The following is a 27,918-nucleotide window of genomic DNA, read 5'->3' on the forward strand; positions in this document are numbered from 1 at the left end:
ATGGTTGCACACGTATGTCACCGCGCTCCCCAGGAGCAAGTGTGGGAAGACGCAGCACGCAGGCCCCGGGGAAGAGAAGGAGCCTTTGGCCTTGGGGTCGGGGACCGCTCGGGAAGCAGGATAGCCTGCCGTGGCACGAACAGCATGCCGGTGGCAAGACAAGTGTCACCCACTCCCTGTGCGGAGAGATGGTAGCCTGGCTGCTAAGGAGACATGAGGGGACGACTAGGGCAGGGGCGCATGCTCCACTCTGAGGAAAGAGTCTGGGCAGAAAGCAGGCCTGTCCTGTGCCTCTGCTCACAAGGGGACAGCATCTCCTTGCCACCTGTCCCAAGGTCAGGCTTGGGCTTGCCACCAGGTGCCAAACACGGAATTCGCAGAAACAACCCCATGGAGAAACGGGCAGTCAGATGCCGTCTTCCACCAAGATGTGGCAGGGGGTGTGCCGGGGAAAGAGTGGATACACTCCCCTACAGTTCCCCATCCGAGTTCACGAGCCGTGTGCAGGGATCCTGTCGCCTCCTCTCTCCTGAGGTGAAGGCACTGGCCTAGGCCCAGAGTCTGCCTGAGAAAAGGCAAAGCCTTACCTATGCCAAGAGATGGTAATAGGCATAGAGTGCCATGCTAGGACACGCACGCTGCTTCAGGGTTGTGACTGTGTCTGCTTAGTTCGGCTTAACAAGATGAACCCCAGGCGCGAACTTGGAGCAGGGGAAAGCAAGGCCCAAGAGGAACCAGCTCTCCCCCTACCGCGACAGAGCGAACGACCAAATCCTTGCTGAGGAAGCAGCAGCGACGTGCGGTTCGCGCCAAGCTGAAAACCTCTGCGAAAGCATAGCAGTCGCTGGGAAATCAGAGTCGGTTCTGTGGGCTGCTTTTGTTGCTTGCCTTAGCCTAGTATTCGCAGCACGATGGGAGAAACCCGCATAGAGGGAAAGCCTCTTTGCCGGGGCATCGCCGCTGGGAAAGCACAGCATTCTTTGGGAAATCAGAGGCGGGGAAGAGAAGGAGCCGTTGGCCTTGGGGTCGGGAAACGCGAAAAGCCTCTTTGCCTGGGCTTCTCCCCTAGGAAAGCACAGCATTCGTTGGGAAATCAGAGTTCGTTTGGGAACGCTGCTGCTGCTTGCCTAAGATAGTCTCCGCAGCACGGTGGAATATACCCGCAAGGAGCGAAATTCTCTTTGCCCTAGAATCCCCTCTGCCTGAGAGAGAAGCATGGTTGCACACGTCTGTCACCACGCTCCCCAGGAGCAAGTGTGGGGTAGGCGCAGCACGACGCCTCCAGGGAAGAGAAGGAGCCGTTGGCTTTGGGGTCGGGAATCGCTCGGTAAGCAGGATAGCCTGCCGTGGCGCGAACAGCAGGCCGGTGGCAAGACAAGTGTCACCCGCTCCCTGTACGGAGAGATGGAAGCTTGGTGCAAAGGAGACGAGGGGATAAGAAGGGCAGGGGCGCGTGCTCCACTCTAAGGAAGGAGTCTGGGCAGAGGCAGGCAGAAGGAGACAGCATCTCCTTGACCACCTGTCCCAAGGACAGCCTTGTGCTTGCCACCAGGTGCCGTACTCAGAACTCACAAAAACAACCCAATGGAGAAAGGGGCAGTCAGATGCTGTCTTCCACCAAAATGTGGCAGCGTTGTCGGTGGCAGGGGTGTGCCAGGGAAGGAGTGGAGACAGTCCCCCACAGTACCCCATCCCAGTGCACGGACCGTGTACAGGGATCCTGTGGCCTCCTCTCTCCTGTGGTGAAGACACTGGCCTAGGCCCAGAGTCTGCCTGAGCGCGGGAGCAAAAGGAAAAGCCTTACCTACGCCAGGAGAGGGTAAAAGGCATAGAGTGACATGCTAGGCCACACAGGCTGCTGCAGGGTGGTGACTGTGTCTGCTTAGTTAGGCTTCGCAAGGTGAACCTCGGGCGTGAACTTGGAGCCCGGGACCGCAAGGCCCAAGAGGCACCAGCTATCCCGCGGCTGTACCACTCTGCCGCGACAGAGCGAAAGAAAAGGCCTTGCTGAGAAAGCAGTAGCGAAGTGCGGTTCGCGCCGAGCTAAAAAACCTCTGCGACAGCATAGCAGTCGCTGGGAAATCACAGTCGGTTCTGTGGGCTGCTTTGGTTGCTTGCCTTAGCCTAGTATTCGCAGCACGATGGGAGAAACCCGAATAGAGCGAAAGCCTCTTTGCCGGGGCATCCCCTATGGGAAAGCACAGCATTCTTTGGGAAATCAGAGTCGGGTCTGTGGGATGCTGCCTGCTGCTTGCCGGAGCTAGTCTCCACAGAACGATGTAATAATCCCGCATGGAGCGAAATCCTCTAGGCCTGGGCATCCCCTCTGCCTGAGAGAGAAGCGCAGTGGCGCCTGTGGAAAGATTTTTAAGGAAAGGGACATGTCTGTCACTGCAGAGCGACGGAAGCCTGGCTGCTAAAGAGACCAGAGGGCACGATTAGGGCAGGGGAAAGGGCTCCACTCTGAGGAAGGAGTCTGGGCAGAAAGCATGCCTGCCCCGAGCCTTTGGGTCTAAGGAGAAAGCGATCCTTGGCCACCTGTCCGTGGTGGAGACATGGGTTTACCACCAGGTGCCTACGCTGAACTCGAGAAACAACGCCCAGAAAGAACTGGCCCTCAGATGCCATCTTCCTCCAGTATGTGGAAGCTTGGAGGAGTCAAGGGGTTTAGGGAAAGGAGTGGGGACAGTCCCCCCAAAGCTCCCTATTCAGTGCACGGGCGGTGTGCTGGGATCCTGTCACCTCTCCTTTCCTGTGGGGAAAGCACTGGCCTAGTCCGTGAATCTGCCTGAGCGCCAGAGTAAAAGGCCAAGCGATGCCTACACCGGGAGATGGTAGTGTGCCTAGAGTGCAATCCTTGACTACGCACGCTACTGCAGGGTTGTGGCTATGTCTGCTTAGTTCGGCCTGGCAGGGTGAACCCAGGATGCTAACATGGAGCCCAGGAGAGCAAGGCCCAAGAGGCACCAGCTCTCCAGCAGCTCTTCTTGCCTGACGCGACTGAAGCCTTGCTGAGGAAGCAGCGGCGAAGTGCTGTTCACTCCAAGCCAAAGCCTCTGCGAAAGCACAGCATGCGCTGAGCAATGTTCTGCGGGCTGCTGATGCTTGCCTGAGGCCAGTCTCACGGTGGGAGCAACCCCGCATACAGCGAAAGCCTCTTTGCCTGGACATCTCCCCTGGGAAAGTGTAGCATTCGTTGGGAAACCAGTTGGGTTTGGGGATGCTGTTGCTGCTTGCCTGAGCTAGTCTCCGCAGCACGGTGGAAGATAACCGCATGGAGCGAAATACTCTTTGCCCTAGCATCCCCTCTGCCTGAGAGAGAAGCATGGTTGCACACGTATGTCACCGCGCTCCCCAGGAGCAAGTGTGGGAAGACGCAGCACGCAGGCCCCGGGGAAGAGAAGGAGCCTTTGGCCTTGGGGTCGGGGACCGCTCGGGAAGCAGGATAGCCTGCCGTGGCACGAACAGCATGCCGGTGGCAAGACAAGTGTCACCCGCTCCCTGTGCGGAGAGATGGTAGCCTGGCTGCTAAGGAGACATGAGGGGACGACTAGGGCAGGGGCGCATGCTCCACTCTGAGGAAAGAGTCTGGGCAGAAAGCAGGCCTGTCCTGTGCCTCTGCTCACAAGGGGACAGCATCTCCTTGCCACCTGTCCCAAGGTCAGGCTTGGGCTTGCCACCAGGTGCCAAACACGGAATTCGCAGAAACAACCCCATGGAGAAACGGGCAGTCAGATGCCGTCTTCCACCAAGATGTGGCAGGGGGTGTGCCGGGGAAAGAGTGGAGACACTCCCCTACAGTTCCCCATCCGAGTTCACGAGCCGTGTGCAGGGATCCTGTCGCCTCCTCTCTCCTGAGGTGAAGGCACTGGCCTAGGCCCAGAGTCTGCCTGAGAAAAGGCAAAGCCTTACCTATGCCAGGAGATGGTAATAGGCATAGAGTGCCATGCTGGGACACGCACGCTGCTTCAGGGTTGTGACTGTGTCTGCTTAGTTCGGCTTAACAAGATGAACCCCAGGCGCGAACTTGGAGCAGGGGAAAGCAAGGCCCAAGAGGAACCAGCTCTCCCCCTACCGCGACAGAGCGAACGACCAAATCCTTGCTGAGGAAGCAGCAGCGACGTGCGGTTCGCGCCAAGCTGAAAACCTCTGCGAAAGCATAGCAGTCGCTGGGAAATCAGAGTCGGTTCTGTGGGCTGCTTTTGTTGCTTGCCTTAGCCTAGTATTCGCAGCACGATGGGAGAAACCCGCATAGAGGGAAAGCCTCTTTGCCGGGGCGTCGCCGCTGGGAAAGCACAGCATTCTTTGGGAAATCAGAGGCGGGGAAGAGAAGGAGCCGTTGGCCTTGGGGTCGGGAAACGCGAAAAGCCTCTTTGCCTGGGCTTCTCCCCTAGGAAAGCACAGCATTCGTTGGGAAATCAGAGTTCGTTTGGGAACGCTGCTGCTGCTTGCCTAAGATAGTCTCCGCAGCCCGGTGGAATATACCCGCAAGGAGCGAAATTCTCTTTGCCCTAGAATCCCCTCTGCCTGAGAGAGAAGCATGGTTGCACACGTCTGTCACCACGCTCCCCAGGAGCAAGTGTGGGGTAGGCGCAGCACGCCGCCTCCAGGGAAGAGAAGGAGCCGTTGGCTTTGGGGTCGGGAATCGCTCGGTAAGCAGGATAGCCTGCCGTGGCGCGAACAGCAGGCCGGTGGCAAGACAAGTGTCACCCGCTCCCTGTACGGAGAGATGGAAGCTTGGTGCAAAGGAGACGAGGGGATAAGAAGGGCAGGGGCGCGTGCTCCACTCTACGGAAGGAGTTTGGGCAGAGGCAGGCAGAAGGAGACAGCATCTCCTTGACCACCTGTCCCAAGGACTGCCTTGTACTTGCCACCAGGTGACGTACTCGGAACTCACAGAAAAACCCAATGGAGAAAGGGGCAGTCAGATGCTGTCTTCCACCAAAATGTGGCAGCGTTGTCGGTGGCACGGGTGTGCCAGGGTAGGAGTGGAGACAGTCCCCCACAGTACCCCATCCCAGTGCACGGACCGTGTACAGGGATCCTGTGGCCTCCTCTCACCTGTGGTGAAGACACTGGCCTAGGCCGAGAGTCTGCCTGAGCGCGGGAGCAAAAGGAAAAGCCTTACCTACGCCAGGAGATGGTAACAGGCATAGAGTGCCATGCTAGGCCACGCAGGCTGCTGCAGGGTGGTGACTGTGTCTGCTTAGTTAGGCTTCGCAAGGTGAACCTCGGGCGTGAACTTGGAGCCCGGGAACGCAAGGCCCAAGAGGCACCAGCTCTCCCGCGGCTGTACCACTCTGCCGCGACAGAGCGAAAGAAAAGGCCTTGCTGAGAAAGCAGTAGCGAAGTGAGGTTCGCGCCAAGCTGAAAACCTCTGCGACAGCATAGCAGTCACTGGGAAATCACAGTCTGTTCTGTGGGCTGCTTTTGTTGCTTGCGTTAGCCTATTATTCGCAGCACGATGGGAGAAACCCCCATAGAGCCAAAGCCGCTTTGCCGGGGCATCCCCTCTGGGAAAGTACAGCATTCTTTGGGAAATCAGAGTCTGGTCTATGGGATGCTGCGTGCTGCTTGCCAGAGCTAGTCTCCACCGCACGGTGTAATAAACCCGCATGGAGCGAAATCCTCTTGGCCTGGGCATCCCCTCTGCCTGAGAGAGAAGCACAGTGGCGCCTGTGGAAAGATTTTTAAGGAAAGGGACATGTCTGTCACTGCAGAGCGACGGAAGCCTGGCTGCTAAAGAGACCAGAGGGCACGATTAGGGCAGGGGAAAGGGCTCCACTCTGAGGAAGGAGTCTGGGCAGAAAGCATGCCTGTCCCGAGCCTTTGGGTCTAAGGAGAAAGCGATCCTAGGCCACCTGTCCGTGGAGGAGACATGGGTTTACCACCAGGTGCCTACGCTGAACTCGAGCAACAACGCCCAGAAAGAACTGGCCCTCAGATGCCATCTTCCTCCAGTATGTGGAAGCTTGGAGGAGTCAAGGGGTTTAGGGAAAGGAGTGGGGACAGTCCCCCCAAAGCTCCCTATTCAGTGCACGGGCGGTGTGCTGGGATCCTGTCACCTCTCCTTTCCTGTGGGGAAAGCACTGGCCTAGTCCGTGAATCTGCCTGAGCGCCAGAGTAAAAGGCCAAGCGATGCCTACACCGGGAGATGGTAGTGTGCCTAGAGTGCAATCTTTGGCTACGCACGCTATTGCAGGGTTGTGGCTATGTCTGCTTAGTTCGGCCTGGCAGGGTGAACCCAGGACGCTAACATGGAGCCCAGGAGATCAAGGCCAAAGAGGCACCAGCTCTCCAGCAGCTCTTCTTGCCTGACGCGACTGAAGCCTTGCTGAGGAAGCAGCGGCGAAGTGCTGTTCACTCCAAGCCAAAGCCTCTGCGAAAGCACAGCATGCGCTGAGCAATGTTCTGTGGGCTGCTGATGCTTGCCTGAGGCCAGTCTCAAGGTGGGAGCAACCCCGCATACAGCGAAAGCCTCTTTGCCTGGGCATCTCCCCTGGGAAAGTGTAGCATTCGTTGGGAAACCAGAGTTGGGTTTGGGGATGCTGTTGCTGCTTCCCTGAGCTAGTCTCCGCAGCACGGTGGAAGATAACCGCATGGAGCGAAATACTCTTTGCCCTAGCATCCCCTCTGCCTGAGAGAGAAGCATGGTTGCACACGTATGTCACCGCGCTCCCCAGGAACAAGTGTGGGAAGACGCAGCACGCCGGCCCCGGGGAAGAGAAGGAGCCTTTGGCCTTGGGGTCGGGGACCGCTCGGGAAGCAGGATAGCCTGCCGTGGCACGAACAGCATGCGGTGGCAAGACAAGTGTCACCCGCTCCCTGTGCGGAGAGATGGTAGCCTGGCTGCTAAGGAGACATGAGGGGACGACTAGGGCAGGGGCGCATGCTCCACTCTGAGGAAAGAGTCTGGGCAGAAAGCAGGCCTGTCCTGTGCCTCTGCTCACAAGGGGACAGCATCTCCTTGCCACCTGTCCCAAGGTCAGGCATGGGCTTGCCACCAGGTGCCAAACACGGAATTCGCAGAAACAACCCCATGGAGAAACGGGCAGTCAGATGCCGTCTTCCACCAAGATGTGGCAGGGGGTGTGCCGGGGAAAGAGTGGAGACACTCCCCTACAGTTCCCCATCCGAGTTCACGAGCCGTGTGCAGGGATCCTGTCGCCTCCTCTCTCCTGAGGTGAAGGCACTGGCCTAGGCCCAGAGTCTGCCTGAGAAAAGGCAAAGCCTTACCTATGCCAGGAGATGGTAATAGGCATAGAGTGAAATGCTAGGACACGCACGCTGCTTCAGGGTTGTGACTGTGTCTGCTTAGTTCGGCTTAACAAGATGAACCCCAGGCGCGAACTTGGAGCAGGGGAAAGCAAGGCCCAAGAGGAACCAGCTCTCCCCCTACCGCGACAGAGCGAACGACCAAATCCTTGCTGAGGAAGCAGCAGCGACGTGCGGTTCGCGCCAAGCTGAAAACCTCTGCGAAAGCATAGCAGTCGCTGGGAAATCAGAGTCGGTTCTGTGGGCTGCTTTTGTTGCTTGCCTTAGCCTAGTATTCACAGCACGATGGGAGAAACCCGCATAGAGGGAAAGCCTCTTTGCCGGGGCATCGCCGCTGGGAAAGCACAGCATTCTTTGGGAAATCAGAGGCAGGGAAGAGAAGGAGCCGTTGGCCTTGGGGTCGGGAAACGCGAAAAGCCTCTTTGCCTGGGCTTCTCCCCTAGGAAAGCACAGCATTCGTTGGGAAATCAGAGTTCGTTTGGGAACGCTGCTGCTGCTTGCCTAAGATAGTCTCCGCAGCACGGTGGAATATACCCGCAAGGAGCGAAATTCTCTTTGCCCTAGAATCCCCTCTGCCTGAGAGAGAAGCATGGTTGCACACGTCTGTCACCACGCTCCCCAGGAGCAAGTGTGGGGTAGGCGCAGTACGCCGCCCCCAGGGAAGAGAAGGAGCCGTTGGCTTTGGGGTCGGGAATCGCTCGGTAAGCAGGATAGCCTGCCGTGGCGCGAACAGCAGGCCGGTGGCAAGACAAGTGTCACCCGCGCCCTGTACTGAGAGATGGAAGCTTGGTGCAAAGGAGACGAGGGGATAAGAAGGGCAGGGGCGCGTGCTCCACGCTAAGGAAGGAGTCTGGGCAGAGGCAGGCAGAAGGAGACAGCATCTCCTTGACCACCTGTCCCAAGGACAGCCTTGTGCTTGCCACCAGGTGCCGTACTCGGAACTCACAGAAACAACCCAATGGAGAAAGGGGCAGTCAGATGCTGTCTTCCACCAAAGTGTGGCAGCGTTTCAGTGGCAGGGGTGTGCCAGGGAAGGAGTGGAGACAGTCCCCCACAGTACCCCATCCCAGTGCACGGACCGTGTACAGGGATCCTGTGGCCTCCTCTCTCCTGTGGTGAAGACACTGACCTAGGCCCAGAGTCTGCCTGAGCGCGGGAGCAAAAGGAAAAGCCTTACCTACGCCAGGAGATGGTAAAAGGCATAGAGTGCCATGCTAGGCCATGCAGGCTGCTATAGGGTGGTGACTGTGTCTGCTTAGTTAGGCTTAGCAAGGTGAACCTCGGGCGTGAACTTGGAGCCCGGGACCGCAAGGCCCAAGAGGCACCAGCTCTCCTCCTACCGCGACAGAGCGAACGACCAAAGCCTTGCTGAGGAAGCAGCAGCGACGTGCGGTTTGTGCCAAGCTGAAAACCTCTGCGACAGCATAGCAGTCGCTGGGAAATCACAGTCGGTTCTGTGGGCTGCTTTCGTTGCTTGCCTTAGCCTAGTATTCGCAGCACGATGGGAGAAACCCGCATAGAGCGAAAGCCTCTTTGCCGGGGCATCCCCTATGGGAAAGCACAGCATTCTTTGGGAAATCAGAGTCGGGTCTGTGGGATGCTGCCTGCTGCTTGCCGGAGCTAGTCTCCACAGCACGGTGTAATAATCCCGCATGGAGCGAAATCCTCTAGGCCTGGGCATCCCCTCTGCCTGAGAGAGAAGCGCAGTGGCGCCTGTGGAAAGATTTTTAAGGAAAGGGACATGTCTGTCACTGCAGAGCGACGGAAGCCTGGCTGCTAAAGAGACCAGAGGGCACGATTAGGGCAGGGGAAAGGGCTCCACTCTGAGGAAGGAGTCTGGGCAGAAAGCATGCCTGTCCCGAGCCTTTGGGTCTAAGGAGAAAGCGATCCTTGGCCACCTGTCCGTGGTGGAGACATGGGTTTACCACCAGGTGCCTACGCTGAACTCGAGAAACAACGCCCAGAAAGAACTGGCCCTCAGATGCCATCTTCCTCCAGTATGTGGAAGCTTGGAGGAGTCAAGGGGTTTAGGGAAAGGAGTGGGGACAGTCCCCCCAAAGCTCCCTATTCAGTGCACGGGCGGTGTGCTGGGATCCTGTCACCTCTCCTTTCCTGTGGGGAAAGCACTGGCCTAGTCCGTGAATCTGCCTGAGCGCCAGAGTAAAAGGCCAAGCGATGCCTACACCGGGAGATGGTAGTGTGCCTAGAGTGCAATCCTTGGCTACACACGCTACTGCAGGGTTGTGGCTATGTCTGCTTAGTTCGGCCTGGCAGGGTGAACCCAGGACGCTAACATGGAGCCCAGGAGAGCAAGGCCCAAGAGGCACCAGCTCTCCAGCAGCTCTTCTTGCCTGACGCGACTGAAGCCTTGCTGAGGAAGCAGCGGCGAAGTGCTGTTCACTCCAAGCCAAAGCCTCTGCGAAAGCACAGCATGCGCTGAGCAATGTTCTGCGGGCTGCTGATGCTTGCCTGAGGCCAGTCTCACGGTGGGAGCAACCCCGCATACAGCGAAAGCCTCTTTGCCTGGACATCTCCCCTGGGAAAGTGTAGCATTCGTTGGGAAACCAGTTGGGTTTGGGGATGCTGTTGCTGCTTGCCTGAGCTAGTCTCCGCAGCACGGTGGAAGATAACCGCATGGAGCGAAATACTCTTTGCCCTAGCATCCCCTCTGCCTGAGAGAGAAGCATGGTTGCACACGTATGTCACCGCGCTCCCCAGGAGCAAGTGTGGGAAGACGCAGCACGCAGGCCCCGGGGAAGAGAAGGAGCCTTTGGCCTTGGGGTCGGGGACCGCTCGGGAAGCAGGATAGCCTGCCGTGGCACGAACAGCATGCCGGTGGCAAGACAAGTGTCACCCACTCCCTGTGCGGAGAGATGGTAGCCTGGCTGCTAAGGAGACATGAGGGGACGACTAGGGCAGGGGCGCATGCTCCACTCTGAGGAAAGAGTCTGGGCAGAAAGCAGGCCTGTCCTGTGCCTCTGCTCACAAGGGGACAGCATCTCCTTGCCACCTGTCCCAAGGTCAGGCTTGGGCTTGCCACCAGGTGCCAAACACGGAATTCGCAGAAACAACCCCATGGAGAAACGGGCAGTCAGATGCCGTCTTCCACCAAGATGTGGCAGGGGGTGTGCCGGGGAAAGAGTGGATACACTCCCCTACAGTTCCCCATCCGAGTTCACGAGCCGTGTGCAGGGATCCTGTCGCCTCCTCTCTCCTGAGGTGAAGGCACTGGCCTAGGCCCAGAGTCTGCCTGAGAAAAGGCAAAGCCTTACCTATGCCAAGAGATGGTAATAGGCATAGAGTGCCATGCTAGGACACGCACGCTGCTTCAGGGTTGTGACTGTGTCTGCTTAGTTCGGCTTAACAAGATGAACCCCAGGCGCGAACTTGGAGCAGGGGAAAGCAAGGCCCAAGAGGAACCAGCTCTCCCCCTACCGCGACAGAGCGAACGACCAAATCCTTGCTGAGGAAGCAGCAGCGACGTGCGGTTCGCGCCAAGCTGAAAACCTCTGCGAAAGCATAGCAGTCGCTGGGAAATCAGAGTCGGTTCTGTGGGCTGCTTTTGTTGCTTGCCTTAGCCTAGTATTCGCAGCACGATGGGAGAAACCCGCATAGAGGGAAAGCCTCTTTGCCGGGGCATCGCCGCTGGGAAAGCACAGCATTCTTTGGGAAATCAGAGGCGGGGAAGAGAAGGAGCCGTTGGCCTTGGGGTCGGGAAACGCGAAAAGCCTCTTTGCCTGGGCTTCTCCCCTAGGAAAGCACAGCATTCGTTGGGAAATCAGAGTTCGTTTGGGAACGCTGCTGCTGCTTGCCTAAGATAGTCTCCGCAGCACGGTGGAATATACCCGCAAGGAGCGAAATTCTCTTTGCCCTAGAATCCCCTCTGCCTGAGAGAGAAGCATGGTTGCACACGTCTGTCACCACGCTCCCCAGGAGCAAGTGTGGGGTAGGCGCAGCACGACGCCTCCAGGGAAGAGAAGGAGCCGTTGGCTTTGGGGTCGGGAATCGCTCGGTAAGCAGGATAGCCTGCCGTGGCGCGAACAGCAGGCCGGTGGCAAGACAAGTGTCACCCGCTCCCTGTACGGAGAGATGGAAGCTTGGTGCAAAGGAGACGAGGGGATAAGAAGGGCAGGGGCGCGTGCTCCACTCTAAGGAAGGAGTCTGGGCAGAGGCAGGCAGAAGGAGACAGCATCTCCTTGACCACCTGTCCCAAGGACAGCCTTGTGCTTGCCACCAGGTGCCGTACTCAGAACTCACAAAAACAACCCAATGGAGAAAGGGGCAGTCAGATGCTGTCTTCCACCAAAATGTGGCAGCGTTGTCGGTGGCAGGGGTGTGCCAGGGAAGGAGTGGAGACAGTCCCCCACAGTACCCCATCCCAGTGCACGGACCGTGTACAGGGATCCTGTGGCCTCCTCTCTCCTGTGGTGAAGACTGGCCTAGGCCCAGAGTCTGCCTGAGCGCGGGAGCAAAAGGAAAAGCCTTACCTACGCCAGGAGAGGGTAAAAGGCATAGAGTGACATGCTAGGCCACACAGGCTGCTGCAGGGTGGTGACTGTGTCTGCTTAGTTAGGCTTCGCAAGGTGAACCTCGGGCGTGAACTTGGAGCCCGGGACCGCAAGGCCCAAGAGGCACCAGCTATCCCGCGGCTGTACCACTCTGCCGCGACAGAGCGAAAGAAAAGGCCTTGCTGAGAAAGCAGTAGCGAAGTGCGGTTCGCGCCGAGCTAAAAAACCTCTGCGACAGCATAGCAGTCGCTGGGAAATCACAGTCGGTTCTGTGGGCTGCTTTGGTTGCTTGCCTTAGCCTAGTATTCGCAGCACGATGGGAGAAACCCGAATAGAGCGAAAGCCTCTTTGCCGGGGCATCCCCTATGGGAAAGCACAGCATTCTTTGGGAAATCAGAGTCGGGTCTGTGGGATGCTGCCTGCTGCTTGCCGGAGCTAGTCTCCACAGAACGATGTAATAATCCCGCATGGAGCGAAATCCTCTAGGCCTGGGCATCCCCTCTGCCTGAGAGAGAAGCGCAGTGGCGCCTGTGGAAAGATTTTTAAGGAAAGGGACATGTCTGTCACTGCAGAGCGACGGAAGCCTGGCTGCTAAAGAGACCAGAGGGCACGATTAGGGCAGGGGAAAGGGCTCCACTCTGAGGAAGGAGTCTGGGCAGAAAGCATGCCTGCCCCGAGCCTTTGGGTCTAAGGAGAAAGCGATCCTTGGCCACCTGTCCGTGGTGGAGACATGGGTTTACCACCAGGTGCCTACGCTGAACTCGAGAAACAACGCCCAGAAAGAACTGGCCCTCAGATGCCATCTTCCTCCAGTATGTGGAAGCTTGGAGGAGTCAAGGGGTTTAGGGAAAGGAGTGGGGACAGTCCCCCCAAAGCTCCCTATTCAGTGCACGGGCGGTGTGCTGGGATCCTGTCACCTCTCCTTTCCTGTGGGGAAAGCACTGGCCTAGTCCGTGAATCTGCCTGAGCGCCAGAGTAAAAGGCCAAGCGATGCCTACACCGGGAGATGGTAGTGTGCCTAGAGTGCAATCCTTGACTACGCACGCTACTGCAGGGTTGTGGCTATGTCTGCTTAGTTCGGCCTGGCAGGGTGAACCCAGGATGCTAACATGGAGCCCAGGAGAGCAAGGCCCAAGAGGCACCAGCTCTCCAGCAGCTCTTCTTGCCTGACGCGACTGAAGCCTTGCTGAGGAAGCAGCGGCGAAGTGCTGTTCACTCCAAGCCAAAGCCTCTGCGAAAGCACAGCATGCGCTGAGCAATGTTCTGCGGGCTGCTGATGCTTGCCTGAGGCCAGTCTCACGGTGGGAGCAACCCCGCATACAGCGAAAGCCTCTTTGCCTGGACATCTCCCCTGGGAAAGTGTAGCATTCGTTGGGAAACCAGTTGGGTTTGGGGATGCTGTTGCTGCTTGCCTGAGCTAGTCTCCGCAGCACGGTGGAAGATAACCGCATGGAGCGAAATACTCTTTGCCCTAGCATCCCCTCTGCCTGAGAGAGAAGCATGGTTGCACACGTATGTCACCGCGCTCCCCAGGAGCAAGTGTGGGAAGACGCAGCACGCAGGCCCCGGGGAAGAGAAGGAGCCTTTGGCCTTGGGGTCGGGGACCGCTCGGGAAGCAGGATAGCCTGCCGTGGCACGAACAGCATGCCGGTGGCAAGACAAGTGTCACCCGCTCCCTGTGCGGAGAGATGGTAGCCTGGCTGCTAAGGAGACATGAGGGGACGACTAGGGCAGGGGCGCATGCTCCACTCTGAGGAAAGAGTCTGGGCAGAAAGCAGGCCTGTCCTGTGCCTCTGCTCACAAGGGGACAGCATCTCCTTGCCACCTGTCCCAAGGTCAGGCTTGGGCTTGCCACCAGGTGCCAAACACGGAATTCGCAGAAACAACCCCATGGAGAAACGGGCAGTCAGATGCCGTCTTCCACCAAGATGTGGCAGGGGGTGTGCCGGGGAAAGAGTGGAGACACTCCCCTACAGTTCCCCATCCGAGTTCACGAGCCGTGTGCAGGGATCCTGTCGCCTCCTCTCTCCTGAGGTGAAGGCACTGGCCTAGGCCCAGAGTCTGCCTGAGAAAAGGCAAAGCCTTACCTATGCCAGGAGATGGTAATAGGCATAGAGTGCCATGCTGGGACACGCACGCTGCTTCAGGGTTGTGACTGTGTCTGCTTAGTTCGGCTTAACAAGATGAACCCCAGGCGCGAACTTGGAGCAGGGGAAAGCAAGGCCCAAGAGGAACCAGCTCTCCCCCTACCGCGACAGAGCGAACGACCAAATCCTTGCTGAGGAAGCAGCAGCGACGTGCGGTTCGCGCCAAGCTGAAAACCTCTGCGAAAGCATAGCAGTCGCTGGGAAATCAGAGTCGGTTCTGTGGGCTGCTTTTGTTGCTTGCCTTAGCCTAGTATTCGCAGCACGATGGGAGAAACCCGCATAGAGGGAAAGCCTCTTTGCCGGGGCGTCGCCGCTGGGAAAGCACAGCATTCTTTGGGAAATCAGAGGCGGGGAAGAGAAGGAGCCGTTGGCCTTGGGGTCGGGAAACGCGAAAAGCCTCTTTGCCTGGGCTTCTCCCCTAGGAAAGCACAGCATTCGTTGGGAAATCAGAGTTCGTTTGGGAACGCTGCTGCTGCTTGCCTAAGATAGTCTCCGCAGCCCGGTGGAATATACCCGCAAGGAGCGAAATTCTCTTTGCCCTAGAATCCCCTCTGCCTGAGAGAGAAGCATGGTTGCACACGTCTGTCACCACGCTCCCCAGGAGCAAGTGTGGGGTAGGCGCAGCACGCCGCCTCCAGGGAAGAGAAGGAGCCGTTGGCTTTGGGGTCGGGAATCGCTCGGTAAGCAGGATAGCCTGCCGTGGCGCGAACAGCAGGCCGGTGGCAAGACAAGTGTCACCCGCTCCCTGTATGGAGAGATGGAAGCTTGGTGCAAAGGAGACGAGGGGATAAGAAGGGCAGGGGCGCGTGCTCCACTCTAAGGAAGGAGTCTGGGCAGAGGCAGGCAGAAGGAGACAGCATCTCCTTGACCACCTGTCCCAAGGACAGCCTTGTGCTTGCCACCAGGTGCCGTACTCGGAACTCACAGAAACAACCCAATGGAGAAAGGGGCAGTCAGATGCTGTCTTCCACCAAAATGTGGCAGCGTTGTCGGTGGCAGGGGTGTGCCAGGGAAGGAGTGGAGACAGTCCCCCACAGTACCCCATCCCAGTGCACGGACCGTGTACAGGGATCCTGTGGCCTCCTCTCTCCTGTGGTGAAGACACTGGCCTAGGCCCAGAGTCTGCATGAGCGCGGGAGCAAAAGGAAAAGCCTTACCTATGCCAGGAGAGGGTAAAAGGCATAGAGTGCCATGCTAGGCCACGCAGGCTGCTGCAGGGTGGTGACTGTGTCTGCTTAGTTAGGCTTCACAAGGTGTACCTCGGTCGTGAACTTGGAGCCCGGGACCGCAAGGCCCAAGAGGCACCAGCTCTCCCGCGGCTGTACCACTCTGCCGCGACACAGCGAAAGAAAAGGCCTTGCTGAGAAAGCAGTAGCGAAGTGCGGTTCGCGCCAAGCTGAAAACCTCTGCGACAGCATAGCAGTCGCTGGGAAATCAGAGTCGGTTCTGTGGGCTGCTTTTGTTGCTTGCCTTAGCCTAGTATTCGCAGCACGATGGGAGAAACCCGCATAGAGGGAAAGCCTCTTTGCCGGGGCATCGCCGCTGGGAAAGCACAGCATTCTTTGGGAAATCAGAGGCGGGGAAGAGAAGGAGCCGTTGGCCTTGGGGTCGGGAAACGTGAAAAGCCGCTTTGCCTGGGCTTCTCCCCTAGGAAAGCACAGCATTCGTTGGGAAATCAGAGTTCGTTTGGGAACGCTGCTGCTGCTTGCCTAAGATAGTCTCCGCAGCAAGGTGGAATATACCCGCAAGGAGCGAAATTCTCTTTGCCCTAGAATCCCCTCTGCCTGAGAGAGAAGCATGGTTGCACACGTCTGTCACCACCCTCCCCAGGAGCAAGTGTGGGGTAGGGGCAGCACGCCGCCTCCAGGGAAGAGAAGGAGCCGTTGGCTTTGGGGTCGGGAATCGCTCGGTAAGCAGGATAGCCTGCCGTGGCGCGAACAGCAGGCCGGTGGCAAGACAAGTGTCACCCGCTCCCTGTACGGAGAGATGGAAGCTTGGTGCAAAGGAGACGAGGGGATAAGAAGGGCAGGGGCGCGTGCTCCACTCTAAGGAAGGAGTCTGGGCAGAGACAGGCAGAAGGAGAAAGCATCTCCTTGACCACCTGTCCCAAGGACAGCCTTGTGCTTGCAACCAGGTGCCGTACTCGGAACTCACAGAAACAACCCAATGGAGAAAGGGGCAGTCAGATGCTGTCTTCCACCAAAATGTGGCAGCGTTGTCGGTGGCAGGGGTGTGCCAGGGAAGGAGTGGAGACAGTCCCCCACAGTACCCCATCCCAGTGCACGGACCGTGTACAGGGATCCTGTGGCCTCCTCTCTCCTGTGGTGAAGACACTGGCCTAGGCCCAGAGTCTGCCTGAGCGCGGGAGCAAAAGGAAAAGCCTTACCTACGCCAGGAGAGGGAAAAAGGCATAGAGTGCCATGCTAGGCCACGCAGGCTGCTGCAGGGTGGTGACTGTGTCTGCTTAATTAGGCTTCGCAAGGTGAACCTCGGGCGTGAACTTGGAGCCCGGGACCGCAAGGCCCAAGAGGCACCAGCTCTCCCGCGGCTGTACCACTCTGCCGCGACAGAGCGAAAGAAAAGGCCTTGCTGAGAAAGCAGTAGCGAAGTGCGGTTCGCGCCAAGCTGAAAACCTCTGCGACAGCATAGCAGTCGCTGGGAAATCACAGTCGGTTCTGTGGGCTGCTTTCGTTGCTTGCCTTAGCCTAGTATTCGCAGCACGATGGGAGAAACCCTCATAGAGCGAAAGCCTCTTTGCCGGGGCATTCCCTATGGGAAAGCACAGCATTCTTTGGGAAATCAGAGTCGGGTCTGTGGGATGCTGCCTGCTGCTTGCCGGAGCTAGTCTCCACAGAACGATGTAATAATCCCGTATGGAGCGAAATCCTCTTGGCCTGGGCATCCCCTCTGCCTGAGAGAGAAGCGCAGTGGCGCCTGTGGAAAGATTTTTAAGGAAAGGGACATGTCTGTCACTGCAGAGCGACGGAAGCCTGGCTGCTAAAGAGACCAGAGGGCACGATTAGGGAAGGGGAAAGGGCTCCACTCTGAGGAAGGAGTCTGGGCAGAAAGCATGCCTGCCCCGAGCCTTTGGGTCTAAGGAGAAAGCGATCCTTGGCCACCTGTCCGTGGTGGAGACATGGGTTTACCACCAGGTGCCTACGCTGAACTCGAGAAACAACGCCCAGAAAGAACTGGCCCTCAGATGCCATCTTCCTCCAGTATGAGGAAGCTTGGAAGAGTCAAGGGGTTTAGGGAAAGGAGTGGGGACAGACCCCCAAAGCTCCCTATTCAGTTCATGGGCGATGTGCTGGGATCCTGTCACCTCTCCTTTCCTGTGGGGAAAGCACTGGCCTAGTCCGTGAATCTGCCTGAGCGCCAGAGTAAAAGGCCAAGCGATGCCTACACCGGGAGATGGTAGTGTGCCTAGAGTGCAATCCTTGGCTACGCACGCTACTGCAGGGTTGTGGCTATGTCTGCTTAGTTCGGCCTGGCAGGGTGAACCCAGGACGCTAACATGGAGCCCAGGAGAGCAAGGCCCAAGAGGCACCAGCTCTCCAGCAGCTCTTCTTGCCTGACGCGACTGAAGCCTTGCTGAGGAAGCAGCGGCGAAGTGCTGTTCACTCCAAGCCAAAGCCTCTGCGAAAGCACAGCATGCGCTGAGCAATGTTCTGCGGGCTGCTGATGCTTGCCTGAGGCCAGTCTCACGGTGGGAGCAACCCCGCATACAGCGAAAGCCTCTTTGCCTGGGCATCTCCCCTGGGAAAGTGCAGCATTCGTTGGGAAACCAGAGTTGGGTTTGGGGATGCTGTTGCTGCTTGCCTGAGCTAGTCTCCACAGCACGGTGGAAGATAACCGCATGGAGCGAAATACTCTTTGCCCTAGCATCCCCTCTGCCTGAGAGAGAAGCATGGTTGCACACGTATGTCACCGCGCTCCCCAGGAGCAAGTGTGGGAAGACGCAGCACGCCGGCCCCGCGGAAGAGAAGAGGCCTTTGGCCTTGGGGTCGGGAAACGCTCGGGAAGCAGGATAGCCTGCCGTGGCACGAACAGCATGCCGGTGGCAAGACAAGTGTCACCCGCTCCCTGTGCGGAGAGATGGTAGCCTGGCTGCTAAGGAGACATGAGGGGACGACTAGGGCAGGGGCGCATGCTCCACTCTGAGGAAAGAGTCTGGGCAGAAAGCAGGCCTGTCCTGTGCCTCTGCTCACAAGGGGACAGCATCTCCTTGCCACCTGTCCCAAGGTCAGGCCTGGGCTTGCCACCAGGTGCCAAACACGGAATTCGCAGAAACAACCCCATGGAGAAACGGGCAGTCAGATGCCGTCTTCCACCAAGATGTGGCAGGGGGTGTGCCGGGGAAAGAGTGGAGACACTCCCCTACAGTTCCCCATCCGAGTTCACGGGCCGTGTGCAGGGATCCTGTCGCCTCCTCTCTCCTGAGGTGAAGGCACTGGCCTAGGCCCAGAGTCTGCCTGAGAAAAGGCAAAGCCTTACCTATGCCAGGAGATGGTAATAGGCATAGAGTGCCATGCTAGGACATGGACGCTGCTTCAGGGTTGTGACTGTGTCTGCTTAGTTCGGCTTAACAAGATGAACCCCAGGCGCGAACTTGGAGCAGGGGAAAGCAAGGCCCAAGGGGAACCAGCTCTCCCCCTACCGCGACAGAGCAAACGACCAAATCCTTGCTGAGGAAGCAGCAGCGACGTGCGGTTCGCGCCAAGCTGAAAACCTCTGCGAAAGCATAGCAGTCGCTGGGAAATCAGAGTCGGTTCTGTGGGCTGCTTTTGTTGCTTGCCTTAGCCTAGTATTCGCAGCACGATGGGAGAAACCCGCATAGAGGGAAAGCCTCTTTGCCGGGGCATCGCCGCTGGGAAAGCACAGCATTCTTTGGGAAATCAGAGGCGGGGAAGAGAAGGAGCCGTTGGCCTTGGGGTCGGGAAACGCGAAAAGCCTCTTTGCCTGGGCTTCTCCCCTAGGAAAGCACAGCATTCGTTGGGAAATCAGAGTTCGTTTGGGAACGCTGCTGCTGCTTGCCTAAGATAGTCTCCGCAGCACGGTGGAATATACCCGCAAGGAGCGAAATTCTCTTTGCCTTAGAATCCCCTCTGCCTGAGAGAGAAGCATGGTTGCACACGTCTGTCACCACGCTCCCCAGGAGCAAGTGTGGGGTAGGCGCAGCACGCCGCCTCCAGGGAAGAGAAGGAGCCGTTGGCTTTGGGGTCGGGAATCGCTCGGTAAGCAGGATAGCCTGCCGTGGCGCGAACAGCAGGCCGGTGGCAAGACAAGTGTCACCCGCTCCCTGTACGGAGAGATGGAAGCTTGGTGCAAAGGAGACGAGGGGATAAGAAGGGCAGGGGCGCGTGCTCCACTCTAAGGAAGGAGTCTGGGCAGAGGCAGGCAGAAGGAGACAGCATCTCCTTGACCACCTGTCCCAAGGACAGCCTTGTGCTTGCCACCAGGTGCCGTACTCGGAACTCACAAAAACAAGCCAATGGAGAAAGGGGCAGTCAGATGCTGTCTTCCACCAAAGTGTGGCAGCGTTGTCGGTGGCAGGGGTGTGCCAGGGAAGGAGTGGAGACAGTCCCCCACAGTACCCCATCCCAGTGCACGGACCGTGTACAGGGATCCTGTGGCCTCCTCTCTCCTGTGGTGAAGTCACTGGCCTAGGCCCAGTGTCTGCCTGAGCGCGGGAGCAAAAGGAAAAGCCTTACCTACGCCAGGAGAGGGTAAAAGGCATAGAGTGCCATGCTAGGCCACGCAGGCTGCTGCAGGGTGGTGACTGTGTCTGCTTAGTTAGGCTTCGCAAGGTGAACCTCGGGCGTGAACTTGGAGCCCGGGACCGCAAGGCCCAAGAGGCACCAGCTCTCCCGCGGCTGTACCACTCTGCGCGACAGAGCGAAAGAAAAGGCCTTGCTGAGAAAGCAGTAGCGAAGTGCGGTTCGCGCCAAGCTGAAAACCTCTGCGACAGCATAGCAGTCGCTGGGAAATCACAGTCGGTTCTGTGGGCTGCTTTCGTTGCTTGCCTTAGCCTAGTATTCGCAGCACGATGGGAGAAACCCGCATAGAGCGAAAGCCTCTTTGCCGGGGCATCCCCTATGGGAAAGCACAGCATTCTTTGGGAAATCAGAGTCGGGTCTGTGGGATGCTGCCTGCTGCTTGCCGGAGCTAGTCTCCACAGAACGATGTAATAATCCCGTATGGAGCGAAATCCTCTTGGCCTGGGCATCCCCTCTGCCTGAGAGAGAAGCGCAGTGGCGCCTGTGGAAAGATTTTTAAGGAAAGGGACATGTCTGTCACTGCAGAGCGACGGAAGCCTGGCTGCTAAAGAGACCAGAGGGCACGATTAGGGAAGGGGAAAGGGCTCCACTCTGAGGAAGGAGTCTGGGCAGAAAGCATGCCTGCCCCGAGCCTTTGGGTCTAAGGAGAAAGCGATCCTTGGCCACCTGTCCGTGGTGGAGACATGGGTTTACCACCAGGTGCCTACGCTGAACTCGAGAAACAACGCCCAGAAAGAACTGGCCCTCAGATGCCATCTTCCTCCAGTATGAGGAAGCTTGGAAGAGTCAAGGGGTTTAGGGAAAGGAGTGGGGACAGACCCCCAAAGCTCCCTATTCAGTTCATGGGCGATGTGCTGGGATCCTGTCACCTCTCCTTTCCTGTGGGGAAAGCACTGGCCTAGTCCGTGAATCTGCCTGAGCGCCAGAGTAAAAGGCCAAGCGATGCCTACACCGGGAGATGGTAGTGTGCCTAGAGTGCAATCCTTGGCTACGCACGCTACTGCAGGGTTGTGGCTATGTCTGCTTAGTTCGGCCTGGCAGGGTGAACCCAGGACGCTAACATGGAGCCCAGGAGAGCAAGGCCCAAGAGGCACCAGCTCTCCAGCAGCTCTTCTTGCCTGACGCGACTGAAGCCTTGCTGAGGAAGCAGCGGCGAAGTGCTGTTCACTCCAAGCCAAAGCCTCTGCGAAAGCACAGCATGCGCTGAGCAATGTTCTGCGGGCTGCTGATGCTTGCCTGAGGCCAGTCTCACGGTGGGAGCAACCCCGCATACAGCGAAAGCCTCTTTGCCTGGGCATCTCCCCTGGGAAAGTGCAGCATTCGTTGGGAAACCAGTGTTGGGTTTGGGGATGCTGTTGCTGCTTGCCTGAGCTAGTCTCCGCAGCACGGTGGAAGATAACCGCATGGAGCGAAATACTCTTTGCCCTAGCATCCCCTCTGCCTGAGAGAGAAGCATGGTTGCACACGTATGTCACCGCGCTCCCCATGAGCAAGTGTGGGAAGACGCAGCACGCCGGCCCCGGGGAAGAGAAGGAGCCTTTGGCCTTGGGGTCGGGGACCGCTCGGTAAGCAGGATAGCCTGCCGTGGCGCGAACAGCAGGCCGGTGGCAAGACAAGTGTCACCCGCTCCCTGTACGGAGAGATGGAAGCTTGGTGCAAAGGAGACGAGGGGATAAGAAGGGCAGGGGCGCGTGCTCCACTCTAAGGAAGGAGTCTGGGCAGAGGCAGGCAGAAGGAGACAGCATCTCCTTGACCACCTGTCCCATGGACAGCCTTGTGCTTGCCACCAGGTGCCGTACTCAGAACTCACAGAAACAACCCAATGGAGAAAGGGGCAGTCAGATGCTGTCTTCCACCAAAATGTGGCAGCGTTGTCGGTGGCAGGGGTGTGCCAGGGAAGGAGTGGAGACAGTCCCCCACAGTACCCCATCCCAGTGCACGGACCGTGTACAGGGATCCTGTGGCCTCCTCTCTCCTGTGGTGAAGACACTGGCCTAGGCCCAGAGTCTGCCTGAGCGCGGGAGCAAAAGGAAAAGCCTTACCTACGCCAGGAGAGGGTAAAAGGCATAGAGTGCCATGCTAGGCCACACAGGCTGCTGCAGGGTGGTGACTGTGTCTGCTTAGTTAGGCTTCGCAAGGTGAACCTCGGGCGTGAACTTGGAGCCCGGGACCGCAAGGCCCAAGAGGCACCAGCTCTCCCGCGGCTGTACCACTCTGCCGCGACAGAGCGAAAGAAAAGGCCTTGCTGAGAAAGCAGTAGCGAAGTGCGGTTCGCGCCAAGCTGAAAACCTCTGCGACAGCATAGCAGTCGCTGGGAAATCACAGTCGGTTCTGTGGGCTGCTTTCGTTGCTTGCCTTAGCCTAGTATTCGCAGCACGATGGGAGAAACCCGAATAGAGCGAAAGCCTCTTTGCCGGGGCATCCCCTATGGGAAAGCACAGCATTCTTTGGGAAATCAGAGTCGGGTCTATGGGATGCTGCCTGCTGCTTGCCGGAGCTAGTCTCCACAGCACGGTGTAATAATCCCGCATGGAGCGAAATCCTCTTGGCCTGGGCATCCCCTCTGCCTGAGAGAGAAGCGCAGTGGCGCCTGTGGAAAGATTTTTAAGGAAAGTGACATGTCTGTCACTGCAGAGCGTCGGAAGCCTGGCTGCTAAAGAGAACAGAGGGCACGATTAGGGCAGGGGAAAGGGCTCCACTCTGAGGAAGGAGTCCGGGCAGAAAGCATGCCTGTCCCGAGCCTTTGGGCCCAAGGAGATCTCAGCAGCTCCTTGGACACCTGTCCTTGGTGGAGACACGGGCTTGTCACCAGGCGCCTACGCTGAACTCGATAAACAACTCCCAGAAGGAGCTCGCCATCAGATGCTGTCTTCCTCCAGGATGTGGAAGCTTGGAGGAAGCAGGGGGTTTAAGGGGAAGGAGTGGGGACAGTCCCCCCCCAAAGCTCCCTATTCAGTGCACGGGCGGTGTGCAGGGATCCTGTCACGTCTCCTTTCCTGTGGGGAAACACTGGCCTAGTCCGCGAGTCCGCCTGAGCGCCAGAGTAAAAGGCCAAGCGATGCCTACACCGGGAGATGGTAGTGTGCCTAGAGTGCCATCCTTAGCTACGCAAGCTACTGCACGGTTGTGGCTGTGTCTGCTTAGTTCGGCCTGGCAGCGTAAACCCAGGACGCGAACATGGAGCCCGGGAAAGCAGGGCCCAATTGGCACCAGCTCTCCCGCAGCTCCTCTTCCCTGACGCAACTGAAGCCTTGCTGAGGAAGCAGCGGCGAAGTGCTGTTCGCTCCAAGCCAAAGACTCTGCGGAAGCACAGCATGCACTGAGAAATGCTCTGCGGGCTGCTGCTGCTTGCCTGAGCCAAGTCAGGCGGTGGGATAAACCCCGCATACAGCGAAAGCCTCTTTGCCTGGACGTCTCCCCTGGGAAAGCACAGTATTCTTTGGGAAATCAAAGTTAGGTGTGGGGATGCTGCTTCTGTTTGCCTGAGCTAGTCTCCGCAGCACGGTGGAAGATTCCCTCATGGAACGAAATACTCTTTGCCCTAGCATCCCATCTGCCTGAGAGATAAGCATGGTTGCACACGTCTGTCACCGCGCTCCCCAGGAACAAGTGTGGGGAAGGCGCAACACGCCGCCCCCGGGGAAGAGGAGTCCTTGGCCCTGGGGTCAGGAAACGCTCAGGAATTAGGATAGCCTGCCGTGGCACGAACAGCAGGTCGGAGGCAATACAAGTGACACCCGCTTCCTGTGCCTAGATGGAAGCCTGGATGGGAAGGAGACATGAGGGGACGACTAGGGCAGGGGCGTGTGCTCCACTCTGAGGATGGAATCTGGGCAGAAAGCAGGCAGAAGGGGACAGCATCTCTTTGGCCACACGTCGCAAGGGAAGCCTTGGCATTGCCACCAGGTGCCGTACTCGGAACTCGCAGAAACAACCCCAAGGAGAAACGGGCAGTCAGATGCTGTCTTCCACCAAGATGTGGCAGCGTTGTCGGTGGAAGGGGGTGTGCCAGGGAAGGAGTGGAGAGAGTCCCCCACAGTACCCCATCCCAGTGGACGGGCATTGTGCAGGGATCCTGTCGCCTCCTCTCTCCTGTGGTGAAGGCACTGGCCTAGGCCCAGAGTCTGCCGGAGCGCCGGAGCAAAAGGAAAAGCCTTACCTACGCCAGGAGATGGTAATAGGCGTAGAGTGCCATGCTAGGCCCCACACGCTGCTGCAGCGTGGTGTCTGTGTCTGCTTAGTTCGGCTTAGCAAGGTGAACCCCGGGCGCGAACTTGGAGCTCGGGAACTCAAAGCCCAAGATGAAACAGCTCTCCCGCGGCTCTTCTTCCCTGCCGCGAAGAACGAACGACCAAAGCCTTACTGAGAAAGCAGTAGCGAAGTGCGGGTCACGCCAAGCTGAAAACCTCTGCGAAAGCATAGCAGTCGCTGGGAAATCACAGTCGGTTCTGTTGGCTGCTTTCGTTGCTTGCCTTCGCTTAGTATTCACAGCACGATGGGAGAAACCCGCATAGAGGGAAAGCCTCTTTTCTGGGGCATCCCCTCTGGGAAAGCACAGCATTCTTTGGGAAATCAGAGTCGGGTCTGTGGGATGCTGCCTGCTGCTTGCCGGAGCTAGTCTCCACAGCACGATGTATTAAACCCGCATGCAGCGAAATGCTCTTTGCCTGGGCATCCCCTCTGTCAGAAAGAAGCGCGGTGGCGCCTGTGGAAAGAGCCTTAAGGAAAGGGACACGTCTGTCACTGCAGAGCGACGGAAGCCTGGCTGCTAAGGAGACACGAGGACAAGATTAGGGCAGTGGAAAGGGCTCCACTCTGAGGAAGGAGTCTGGGCAGAAAGCATGCCTGTCCTGAGCCTTTGGGTCTAAGGAGAAAGCGATCCTTGGCCACCTGTCCGTGGTGGAGACATGGGTTTACCACCAGGTGCCTACGCTGAACTCGAGAAACAACGCCCAGAAAGAACTGGCCCTCAGATGCCATCTTCCTCCAGTATGTGGAAGCTTGGAGGAGTCAAGGGGTTTAGGGAAAGGAGTGGGGAGAGTCCCCCCAAAGCTCCCTATTCAATGCACGGGCGGTGTGCAGGGATCCTGTCACCTCTCCTTTCCTGTGGGGAAAGCACTGGCCTAGTCCGTGAATCTGCCTGAGCGCAAGAGCAAAAGGCCAAGCGATGCCTACACCGGGAGATGGTAGTGTGCCTAGAGTGCAATCCTTGGCTACGCACGCTATTGCAGGGTTGTGGCTATGTCTGCTTAGTTCGGCCTGGCAGGGTGAACCCAGGACGCTAACATGGAGCCCAGGAAAGCAAGGCCCAAGAGGCACCAGCTCTCCAGCAGCTCTTCTTGCCTGACGCGACTGAAGCCTTGCTGAGGAAGCAGCGGCGAAGTGCTGTTCACTCCAAGCCAAAGCCTCTGCGAAAGCACAGCATGCGCTGAGAAATGTTCTGCGGGCTGCTGATGCTTGCCTGAGGCCAGTCTCACGGTGGGAGCAACTCCGCATACAGCGAAAGCCTCTTTGCCTGGGCATCTCCCCTGGGAAAGTGTAGCATTCGTTGGGAAATCAGAGTTGGGTTTGGGGATGCTGTTGCTGCTTGCCTGAGCTAGTCTCCGCAGCACGGTGGAAGATAACCGCATTGAGCGAAATACTCTTTGCCCTAGCATCCCCTCTGCCTGAGAGAGAAGCATGGTTGCACACGTATGTCACCGCGCTCCCCAGGAGCAAGTGTGGGAAGACGCAGCACGCCGGCCCCGGGGAAGAGAAGGAGCCTTTGGCCTTGGGGTCGGGAAACGCTCGGGAAGCAGGATAGCCTGCCGTGGCACGAACAGCATGCCGGTGGCAAGACAAGTGTCACCCGCTCCCCGTGCGGAGAGATGGTAGCCTGGCTGCGAAGGAGACATGAGGGGACGACTAGGGCAGGGGCGCATGCTCCACTCTGAGGAAGGAGTCTGATCAGAAAGCAGGCCTGTCCTGTGCCTCTGCTCACAAGGGGACAGCATCTCCTTGCCACCTGTCCCAAGGTCAGGCTTGGGCTTGCCACCAGGTGCCAAACACGGAATTCGCAGAAACAACCCCATGGAGAAACGGGCAGTCCGATGCCGTCTTCCACCAAGATGTGGCAGGGGGTGTGCCGGGGAAAGAGTGGAGACACTCCCCTACAGTTCCCCATCCGAGTTCACGGGCCGTGTGCAGGGATCCTGTCGCCTCCTCTCTCCTGAGGTGAAGGCACTGGCCTAGGCCCAGAGTCTGCCTGAGAAAAGGCAAAGCCTTACCTATGCCAGGAGATGGTAATAGGCATAGAGTGCCATGCTAGGACACGCACGCTGCTTCAGGGTTGTGACTGTGTCTGCTTAGTTCGGCTTAACAAGATGAACCCCAGGCGCGAACTTGGAGCAGGGGAAAGCAAGGCCCAAGAGGAACCAGCTCTCCCCCTACCGCGACAGAGCGAACGACCAAAGCCTTGCTGAGGAAGCAGCAGCGACGTGCGGTTCGCGCCAAGCTGAAAACCTCTGCGAAAGCATAGCAGTCGCTGGGAAATCACAGTCGGTTCTGTGGGCTGCTTTTGTTGCTTGCCTTAGCCTAGTATTCGCAGCACGATGGGAGAAACCCGCATAGAGGGAAAGCCTCTTTGCCAGGGCATCGCCGCTGGGAAAGCACAGCATTCTTTGGGAAATCAGAGGCGGGGAAGAGAAGGAGCCGTTGGCCTTTGGGTCGGGAAACGCGAAAAGCCTCTTTACCTGGGCTTCTCCCCTAGGAAGCACAGCATTCGTTGGGAAATCAGAGTTCGTTTGGGAACGCTGCTGCTGCTTGCCTAAGATAGTCTCCGCAGCACGGTGGAATATACCCGCAAGGAGCGAAATTCTCTTTGCCCTAGAATCCCCTCTGCCTGAGAGAGAAGCATGGTTGCACACGTCTGTCACCACGCTCCCCAGGAGCAAGTGTGGGGTAGGCGCAGCACGCCGCCTCCAGGGAAGAGAAGGAGCCGTTGGCTTTGGGGTCGGGAATCGCTCGGTAAGCAGGATAGCCTGCCGTGGCGCGAACAGCAGGCCGGTGGCAAGACAAGTGTCACCCGCTCCCTGTACTGAGAGATGGAAGCTTGGTGCAAAGGAGACGAGGGGATAAGAAGGGCAGGGGCGCGTGCTGCACTCTAAGGAAGGAGTCTGGGCAGAAGGCAGGCAGAAGGAAACAGCATCTCCTTGACCACCTGTCCGAAGGGCAGACTTGGGCTTGCCACCATGTGCCATACACGGAACTCGCAGAAACAACCCAATGGAGAAACGGACAGTCAGATGCCGTCTTCCACCAAGATATGGCAGCGATGAGGGTGGCAGGGGTTGTGCCAGGGAAGGAGTGGAGACCGTCCCCCACAGTACCCCATCCCAGTGCACGGGCCGTGTAAAGGGATCCTGTGGCGGCCTCTCTCCTGTGAGGAGGACACTGGCCTAGGCCCAGAGTCTGCCGGAGCGCCGGAGCAAAAGGAAAAGCCTTACCTACTCCAGGAGATGGTAATAGGCATAGAGTGCCATGCTAGGCCACGCAGGCTGCTGCAGGTTGGTGACTGTGTCTGCTTAGTTAGGCTTAGCAAGGTGAACTTAGTGCGTGAACTTGGAGCCCGGGAACGCAAGGCCCAAGAGGCACCAGCTCTCCCGCGGCTGTACCACCCTGCTGCGACAGATCGAAAGAAAAGGTCTTGCTGAGAAAGCAGTAGCGAAGTGCGGTTCGCGCCAAGCTGAAAACCTCTGCGACAGCATAGCTGTCGCTGGGAAATCACAGTCGGATCTGTGGGCTGCTTTCGTTGCTTGCCTTAGCCTAGTATTCGCAGCACGATGGGAGAAGCCCGCATAGAGCGAAAGCCTCTTTGCCGGGGCATCCCCTCTGGGAAAGCACAGCATTCTTTGGGAAATCAGAGTCGGGTCTGTGGGATGCTGCGTGCTGCTTGCCGGAGCTCGTCTCCACCACACGGTGTAATAAACCCGCATGGAGCGAAATCCACTTGGCCTGGGCATCCCCTCTGCCTGAGAGAGAAGCGCAGTGGCGCCTGTGGAAAGATTTTTAAGGAAAGGGACATGTCTGTCACTGCAGAGCGACGGAACCCTGGCTGCTAAAGAGACCAGAGGGCACGATTAGGGCAGGGGAAAGGCCTCCACTCTGAGGAAGGAGTCTGGGAAGAAAGCATGCCTGTCCCGAGCCTTTGGGCCCAAGGAGATCTCAGCAGCT

Source organism: Mustela lutreola, chromosome 5 (genome assembly GCF_030435805.1).
Source record: "Mustela lutreola isolate mMusLut2 chromosome 5, mMusLut2.pri, whole genome shotgun sequence".
Classification (NCBI taxonomy): Eukaryota; Metazoa; Chordata; class Mammalia; order Carnivora; family Mustelidae; genus Mustela; species Mustela lutreola.